The sequence below is a fragment of the Saccostrea echinata genome, unplaced genomic scaffold (genome assembly GCF_033153115.1).
Source record: "Saccostrea echinata isolate AGI-Se365-2 ecotype Australia unplaced genomic scaffold, CSIRO_AGI_Sech_v1 ptg000029l, whole genome shotgun sequence".
Taxonomy (NCBI): domain Eukaryota; kingdom Metazoa; phylum Mollusca; class Bivalvia; order Ostreida; family Ostreidae; genus Saccostrea; species Saccostrea echinata.
The window spans coordinates 15,610,578-15,620,235 of NW_026889778.1; the positions used below are offsets into that span (position 1 = coordinate 15,610,578).

The following is a 9,658-nucleotide window of genomic DNA, read 5'->3' on the forward strand; positions in this document are numbered from 1 at the left end:
TTGTACAAACCTCGGGAGCACTCAGTTGTATTAGTACAGCCCGAAACAGAGGATTGGGATAACTCTAGGAGTCCTCTAACTAGGCCTGACCTCCCTTACTAATTGTCTTCAAAGACAATGGTCACATGTGCCTACCCTTCATCTTTAATTTCGGTTGAGCAAAGAGTAAGAATATATAGCAAACATACTTTTTTACTGTAATGCAGCCTATAGTCATCGCAGCTATGTTAGTGCTTCCCGAAGCTTTAAAATGCGCTCAAAACATAATATGTCATTTCGAGGTCGGTTTTGGTTTTAATTTATAAGTATTGAACCTTAATGCTTCCAATTTATATAAAGGGTCTCCTCGGCTATATATTAACATATTTGCTATGATATCACATTACTTTGTTGATCACGTGACGGTCAATCATAATTTTTTGAAGTGTTTCATATTAATCGCTTCGGCGCAGCTGATTAACACGATAATTATTAACATTTTATAATATAAATAAACTCATCGTATCCTTGTGTATCCGAAATGTGCTTGGGAAAAGTCATGGTATTCCATGGGTACAAAATATTTTCTGAGAAATTCAACTTACTACAAATTTGAAGGTATTTTCCACACAGTATCGTAATCTGTATTGAAACAAATCCAAAACACATTTTTCCCAAGCAAGATTCAGTTAGAGAACAACCTCTTCTTACAGATTTCCACAAAAATTCTCAAATTAATCCTCATTAACCACCTGCGCCAGACTCTTTTATACATACAAAATAAATTTTACCTCCAACCACGGGTATAAAACAGAGTACATTTTAAAAGTATATTTTTCATAAGCATTTTGAACGTGCTGAATTTCAATCAAAAGTATGTTAGTGGTGTATTTTTAAAATATTCGGACATATAAGACTAAAAAAACCTTTAACGACCCGTGAATTTTGCAAAAGCTATCTAGCATTTTACATGCAGTTTGAAATAAAGTGTAAAGTTCATGACACTCTCCCCGTCATAACACCTCAAGTTTGCAGTGACTTGACGTCATTTTCCATTATGACGTCATATTTTGGTAGTTCAGAGATGTGAAGGCACAGAGTGCACTGTGATATTCTACGGGAAGCCTTAACCTACCTGCGATGTTTGCAGATAAATACTTTAAAATGTGGGTCCTGTCACTGTATATGGAAATTTCTGCGCCATGCCCGATTCGTAGAGGCAGCCGCAGTATTGAACTAGAATGATAGATCTTTGAGAGACTGAGCACTGTTCTTTATATTCCCTATTTCGTTTGTAATTAAGCATGGTGGTATCAAAACGACAACTCTTTAAGGTATTGTTTTGTATTCAACAATTCTGACGACAACAATATATACCTTAGAGTCTAGTACATGTAGTACAATGAAAGTAATACTATATGCATACATACTAGAGTTAAACTTACTCTCCAAAATATTGAGATTCAAGAACAATACATGTAGTATCAATAATTTGGTGTGGATATGTATTGAAAATATTATTGAAAATATTGAACTTTATGAATACAACTGTTAGAAAAAATGAAAATAAAATGAGATATTTCAAATTGTTATGGTACATTCAAATGCAGTATTTTCCTTTTATTTTTAAAATCTCTCTCTCTCTCTCTTAGAAAAGTGCGTTTTTTAAGCAGAGAATATTCAAGAAATCAAGCTACAAAATAGTCTCAAGCTGTCTCTCAGAACCATAATAGCTTGAAAATGACATTAAGAGCTTTCCAAAATCTCAAATAGTTATCTCTCTTTCATCTATTAGTATATTTAAATAAAAATGTTTTGATTCAAATAGTATGCATTTTGAGAAAGTTAACCACATAATGACGTTGAATCTACTAGGACATTTTGAATTGGTTAAATTACACAATATTGATGAATCTGTGGTAGTATTTTCATAATTGTTTAAAATACTATGAGGCTTTCTGGATATATTGATTTTTCTTTTTAATTTTTCAAGCATGGCAAGTTAGTAAATGATCTTGTTTCATTGAATTCTTATGAGGAAAATCTAATTAAATACACAAAATGCATATCAACAATATGACTCCTTTTTTCGTACTGTCCCTAAAATGTAAACCCGTGTACTTAATTTCGTATTGAAACATCAAATCTACATGTACACGTGCATAGTATGCATTATCCTAGCGTCTTCACTCAATTTTATGTCTTAATGTTTTCTTGTTTACATTTTTTTATGCTAACAAATAACGTATTTTTTCTTACTTATTAAATAGAATCTATCAAATGTAGGTTTGTACATAACCAAATAAACAGAGTGAAATGAACTACTGAGAGGTTCAAATCTTACTTCCTAATCCTTAATGACACCCTGCTTTCGCCATGCTCTATTTCGTTGGAGATTTACAAATAAATAGTTCAATGTTTATAGAAACGATAACTTAGGAGTAAATCATTATCGATTTAGTAATTATCTTTTTCAACGAAAGAATTTTATATTGCATAAAGACCTCTACTCGAATGCTAACATTCCAAGGACAAGCCCAGAAACACGAACTATATCATATTGCCGTCGGTTAATTTATGGTGTTTGAAATTAAAGTTGAATCGTGCTTGGGGAAAATAGCTTCTTTAAAGTTTAAAGTTTTTGCTAGAGTTTCAAACAAGTTCTTATGAATTTTCCTTTATTCATTGTTATAAACTTTAGAATTTTTTTTCTCAAGAGAAAAACAAAACAAATAAATTTTCATCTTCTCAAAAGCATTTTGTTGAGAAAAGTATTTTTTCAATCAAAACAAATATGTTGAAATAATAAAACATTTTAAAAGGTGTGGTAGGAGTTCTCAGGTGATTCAAATATTTTATTCCATTTGTAACAAGACCTTCCCTTGGGTATAAATAATTTTGACCCTTGGACCATGACCTTAGAGCTTGACTAATTTTTGAAAAAAAAATATCCTTGGCCATGACTTTTGAAAATTTGTGCTAGGGCTTTCATAGTTCACCTATGTACTTCTAGTGACAAGACCTTCCATTGAGTACTTTTAATTTTGACCCTTTGTCCTTGACATTTGAGTTTGACCTACTTTTCAGAAACTTTAACCCATGCCATGACTTTTATATTTTTGGTTCTAGGATATTCATATTTCACAAGTATATTCCTTGACACAAGTCCTTTCTTTGGATACAAAACATTTTTTATATCTTGACCTAGACCTTGGAGTTCAACTTGCATTTGAAAATCTTTATCATTTGCCATTAGCTGACATACAGAGACATAAGTGTTTCACAAACACATCTTGCTTTATTGTAGTATTTTCACAGTCCTTGTGTAGGGTTGAAAACATTGCAACCATGTTAACCATTTGGCCGCAAAGTGTGCCAGAATTTAATCAAAGTTTTAGCTAAAATTGACCAAATTCCAAATAACTTGTATACCTCAAGGTTTATTCTAAGATATAAGAGATTGGCCATTGACATTGCCCTGTGTCACCTATTTAGACATTGGACAATTTGCATGATCCTGTTTGAAACTATTTGAAACTCAAGATCTACTATTGTCAGTATTTGGGTCCGTTCATTTTCCACGATAAATTCAAGTCCAGGATTTTTAACATTATAGACAGCTGCTTCTTCAATAAAAATGGAACTCATAAATGTACTTACCTTGTCATTGGTCATTTACATAATTATTTTGTTAAAAAGCACTCTGATTATACACACAACTACTCTGAAGTTGGTATTAAAAAGATGATTGAGTTTCTGATTGACAATCTCTATGCAGTTTTTGGAGATCAGGTCTTCCAACAATCTGTTGGAATTCCCATGGAAACCATTTATGTCCCCTTATTAACAGACCTATTTTTGTATTCATATGAAGCAGAATTCATTCAAAAACGTCTATATGAGAATAAGAAAACACTTGCTGTGACCTTCAACTTGACATTTCGATATATCGAGGACGTATTATCAATTTACAATAATTACTTTCATTCATATATTGACTCGATATATCCCTGTCATCTTGAAATAAAAGATACCACAGATCCTGACACATCTGTTTTATATTTAGATGTGTTATTAGAAAAAGAGGTTAATGGTAACCTAACAACAAAGCTTTATGATAAATGTGATGACTTCAACTATTCAATCCTTAACTTCCCTTACTAATGTAGCAATAAACTCTTCTCACCTGCATATGGGGTTTATGTCTCTCAGTTGATTCGATAATCAAAAGCGTCCTCTACGTATGAACAATTTCTAAAACGATGCAAGCTATTGACAAACAAGTTGACGAAACAATGATATCAACATTCTCGTTTGAAGTCATCTTTTCGCAAGTTTTTCGGTCGATACAATGACCTTGTCAACACATACAACCTGTCGTTGAGTCAAATACTGACTGAGGTTTTTCATACTAATTGTTAGATCATTATTTATACACTGAACTGTCTACGGATATGTCCGGTTTTTGTTTCCCGATCATGACAAGGAGCACACAGCGGGTAAACCCGGTTGGCAGGGGATGCTCACTCCTCCATGGCACCTGATCCCACCTCTAAATTTTGAGGTCCAGATTTGCTCTGCTCCGAATTCGTATCGTTTCATTGAACCTTTGAGATTGAATACTGTTCGTTATCTTCATATGTCATCCAAAAAAAGGTCTCAATTTTTTTGTGAAAAAATAGTCTTTATATAACGTATATTCTTCAGATATAAAATATATTAGTAAAGAAGCATTTTACGTAAAATAATAAGCAAAAACTAATTACTGCCATTGTAATAAATTGTTTTGAAAACAAAGTACGCAGCTTTGTTAAGGCTACATAAAAGGGGCGGGGCCTAATTTATACGGGAAATGTTTACTGTGACATCACACAAATATAGCAGTTCTTCACAATAACAGAAAATGATATTATTTGCGAATCTGAACTGCATAAGAGTAATGAACTACATCAAAACTTACCACTGCATTCATTTTTGTCGCTAGTTAAATCCCACACAACACGATATAAACAAGTCACTGATCGCAATGCACTTGTCGATATGACGTCATCATGGTGAAGTTTGACGCATTTTTATGTGCAGTGAGAGGCGGATCAAGTTATTTTTTCACAGTGAAAAGTGCATTTAATTATTAAATAGAATATTACTTGCAAATCTTAGGTAGACCATTAATGCAAATCTGAAACGTTTGTTTAGTGCCATTATTTGAAAAATATCGAGAGAATCCTGTTTTGTTTACATGATGTGCATGTTTCACGCCGAGGGGCCTCATTAAATCGATTTTTCGCAAGGGCATACACTTAATAGTTTGTGACCATTTTTTGAATACACACAACAGACAGATTCCTTAACTTGAAAAGTGCTGCTGCTTTCCTGAAATCGATAGCATAACTTAATAAATACGTAAAATACTTGGTAAAGCTCACTCATATCAACATTAGCCAGATAACTTGAAATTTAAACTAATAAAATGCGAATTCTATTTAGAGCAACAACACTTTCCATAAACTACAAATTATGTAGAAACAATCTATTACTTTAATTTTTAATTTTTACTAGGGTATGCCCTTGCGATATTGAAATTTGTTTGTGACCTACATACAGTACACATTACATGCATTTATCACATGACTATCAAATAAAGTGACCAAACTAAATTCAGTACAGAGCGGGGTATACAATGTTATTTCAAAGAATGTTAAAGTCATCAGATAATATAGTACCTTTACAAAAATAAATTCAGTTTAAAAAGGTATGTATTTATGCACGTCTATATTCTGTTGATTTCTTCGAAGTACACCTTAACAGTGCTGCGTAAGGTATTTATTTAGCTGTTGTAAAAATTAAATAGCCTGCCAAGTCATCCATGACATGCACTTTTTTTAAAAGGCAGACTTTCAGAGTCTTCATAATAGCAGCAGTATCTTGTATCATATGTAATATATGTCAGGTGATGACATGATCAAGAAGGTTGACATGGTTACATTGGTCCAACGTTGGCCCAACGTTGTCCACCCAACGCCAACCATACAACCATTTACCAATGTTGGCCCAACGTAGTCAAGCTATCTGGGAACTATTTGTTTTTTTTTTTTTTTTTACGCAAACAATTCTATTTGTTTATTTATATACAAACGCATGCAAAAAGTAATATATCTCCAACTTAACCTTGTTTTCGTTTAAAAAGTGACAGAATATGCATATTAAAGCATGTCTGACACTGTCAAATGATTCAAACGCAGATAGCATGACTACCTTGGGCCAACATTGGTAAATGGTTGTATGGTTGGCGTTGGGTGGACAACGTTGGGCCAACGTTGGACCAATGTAACCATGTCAACCTTCTTGATCATGTTGGGATTCCTACGTTGGCCCTACGTTGGTCCAACGTAACCAACTTCTATATTCGCTCAACTTTCAAAGGGAGTTAGGATTCTAATGTTGGCCCAACGTTGGCCAAACGTTTGTAATACACCCTTACTGAAAATGTCTAATCAAGTTGGTAGTAGTACGTCGGCCCAGCGTTGGCCCGATGTTAGCATGTATAAGTGTTTCAAGATGGGATATTTACATTGGGCCAGTGTTGGCCCAATTATTGTACTGCCAACTAAATGATGGTGTCTATGTAAGCTGATGAGCGTTATGTTGGGCCAAAGTTGGTTCCAAGTTCTTAAATCGTTATGTTCCAAATGTTGCCCCATTAAACTGTTGTGTTGCAAGCTTATTTGATTGCAAAACATTAACTTAGATGCACATTCTGAAATAATAGAGGGCATTCGATGTCCTTGCATTTAATTGGATGACTGCATCTGTTTAGATCTGATATTTTCACCATTCTTATCTTTGAACTAAAGTGATCACAGCACCAACAAGTTTTTTTGTTCTGTTATTTTTTTTTTGAAGTGGGTGCATGGTTATTAGTTTTAAAATCCTTAGCTCTAAATTATGAATTATTTATGAGCGTTGTATTCATGAGAATAAGAGAAGACTGAATAACATTTAAAAAGTTACCAAAAACAGGATGTGAATGAAGCCTACATATACATAAATCAAGATAACACAGCTTTATAATTAAATTGAAACGAAAGTTAGGCGTTCGCTAAAGCTTGGAGAGTCGCGGCGATTAAAACACCAAACTGTTGGGTGAGCTGTCAGATTCAATTGCTCACAGGTGGGTGATAGACTCAAAATGCAGAGCAAGTAAGAAGGGAGATTTAAAAACTATGGATTATACCATTGTTACAGCTACATCTTAGAAGCGATGTAAGTATAATTATTCATATTAATTCAAGTTTACTTGTTAAAATTGTTCGGAATTCATCCTTTTCTTGTTTATGCTCACAAGCACTATATAAGTTAATGTAAATATGAATTATATATGCCGGTGTATACAGTTGGCACATACATGTACTTTTAACTTTTATTTACAATAACCTCTATAGTGCTCATTAAGAAATACAATAATAAGTAAGGTAAAAAACATCTTTCAACTTGTCTCTATCTGTTGTCTATTGCATACACGATTATAATTTTAACAAGGATACTAAAGTTTATAGATCAACATGTACTAGTAGTATTTTACATCGTTGTCTTTAAAAGACTTAATTACATGATTTATATATTGGAGTCTGTACCAGTATTTGCTTTGTTTCCAATACCAAATTATTTGAGACTGTAAGGAAAACAAATGTTGTAGCGGTAACTGACAATGAAACTGAAGAACATAAAGGACTGTATGAAGTACGTATGCCTAAGATCAAGATGGAGGCCTGGGGAGGCGAGAAAGGGCGGTAAAAAGAAAGAGCGGGAAACAAAACAAAAGGACAGTGATAGAGGAAGTGAGCCAGGATTAAGAACTTTAAACTAATATTTTTTCAAACATTTCCAACTTTATCTATTTTAAAAGTAATTTTGTAAATTCTGATTGAATTGATATATATCTATAAAATAATTTTACAGTGAATGACTTGTAATGTTTTTTTGAACGTGTATGCATTATGAATGCAGGTTGAAGTGTGTATTATTTTTTTTAAACAATTATAAGAAAAGGTCTATATAAAGAATTATTTATAAACGTATTTTCAAGAAGAAGGGTCAACGTTGGGCCAACCTATCTAACCGATTGCAAATGTTGTTTCTATGTTGGCTGTTAGTTGGCTTACTATAATAACTACGTTGGCCCAACAATATGCCATCTGACATTTCAACAAAGGCCCAACATTGGGCCAACCTAACCAACCAGTTGTTAAGGTTGGCTGTTAGTTGGCTTACAATTATACCTACGTTGGCCCAACAATATGCCATCATGTTGGACCAACGTTGGGCTGATGAGCAAAATGACCGTGGGCCAACGTAGGACTACCAACAATGGGCCAACGTTGGAAAAAAAAAATTGGGCCAACGTTGGCCCAACAATGTCTTGCTATCTGGGAAAATGAATAATGACATATCCTACGTTTAAATATGAACATATAAAAAATAAAAGGATGCATCTGTAAAGTCTCAAAAATTGATATTAACTTACTGTAAGTATTACTTCAGGTTTAAAAAGAACAAAAAGGACTAGCAGTACTAGCAGCTATTATTTTATAACATAACACTTGGCTGGAGTTGGTCCAATAGAGGTAATATTGGGATTACATGTACCGGTAGCCTGTAATGTTGGAGATGAAATGCAGGTCCAACGTTGGCCCAATATTGTGAAAAGTGTCATTCATCAATTTAGGTTTATTTATTGTACATCGATGGTAATGTAATAAGCAACTCATTATAAACATTGATCTATATTATATTAAATGGAAAATTATGAAACAAACTTTAAAAATCTGTGAATTACATAGGTAAATGTTGTATCTCGGTAGATTCTATATTTAGCATCATTGAATTAAATTTAAAGTGCTGAGATTTAAAGCTCCAAATAAATAGGTCAGTGGTGAAATTCACTAGCTCGGCAGGTGACTCATTGGTCTCCAAGGAAACCGGCATGTTAATCAGATTTTTTTTTTCACAAACCGTCACGTACAGCACTTGAACAAAGCATATGTGTCTGTTAGTGAACGCAAGAATTTTAACCCTTGAAATGTAAGTATAGTTTTTGTATTTGTTATTTATAATTAATAATGTGAAATTCAAACTAAAGAATTGCTTTAAAAATATCTATGTGTTTCAAAATTATAACGGCTTGTAAGCTTTTAAATTATCAGTCCCGGGGTGCTGATTAAACATTTGAAAATATTATTTAAATTGATGACGTTCTTAACGAATATAGGAATTGGCGGGATGGAAAAGCCTTCTATATTATGAGACTATTGATGTGGCATTTTCTTCATATGGAAGGAACTGATTAATATGTGTGGGAGATATGGATTCTAGGAACAGATTAACAACAGAAAAAGGAATGAATGATTCAAATGTGACCTTCCAAAACTCTACAAATTAGAACTTGAAGACTCATATATCAACGCGACATTTTGTAGTGGACATAGTGATGTGGAATATACTTGAGAAAGATTGAACGTTCTACCTCTTCCTACTTTTAGTTACATTCCACTGGATAATTTAATGAAAGTGACAAAGGATATACTGTGATACATTTTTAGGAGGAAAAATTTATTTGGCCAAACTTGGTGAAATTAATTGTGTCGTATAATCTTGGAAATAAAAAAGTTACAGAATTTAA

The 9,658-nt window shown here is 33.2% G+C and overlaps 1 long non-coding RNA gene across 1 annotated transcript; it reads left to right on the forward strand.

Annotated features, from left to right (window-relative positions):
- Positions 1 to 8,969: 8,969 nt before the first annotated feature.
- On the forward strand, positions 8,970 to 9,658 carry LOC133194551 (uncharacterized). Its single transcript, XR_009722112.1, has 2 exons — positions 8,970 to 9,060; positions 9,248 to 9,658. It is a non-coding gene; the product is annotated as an uncharacterized LOC133194551 (long non-coding RNA).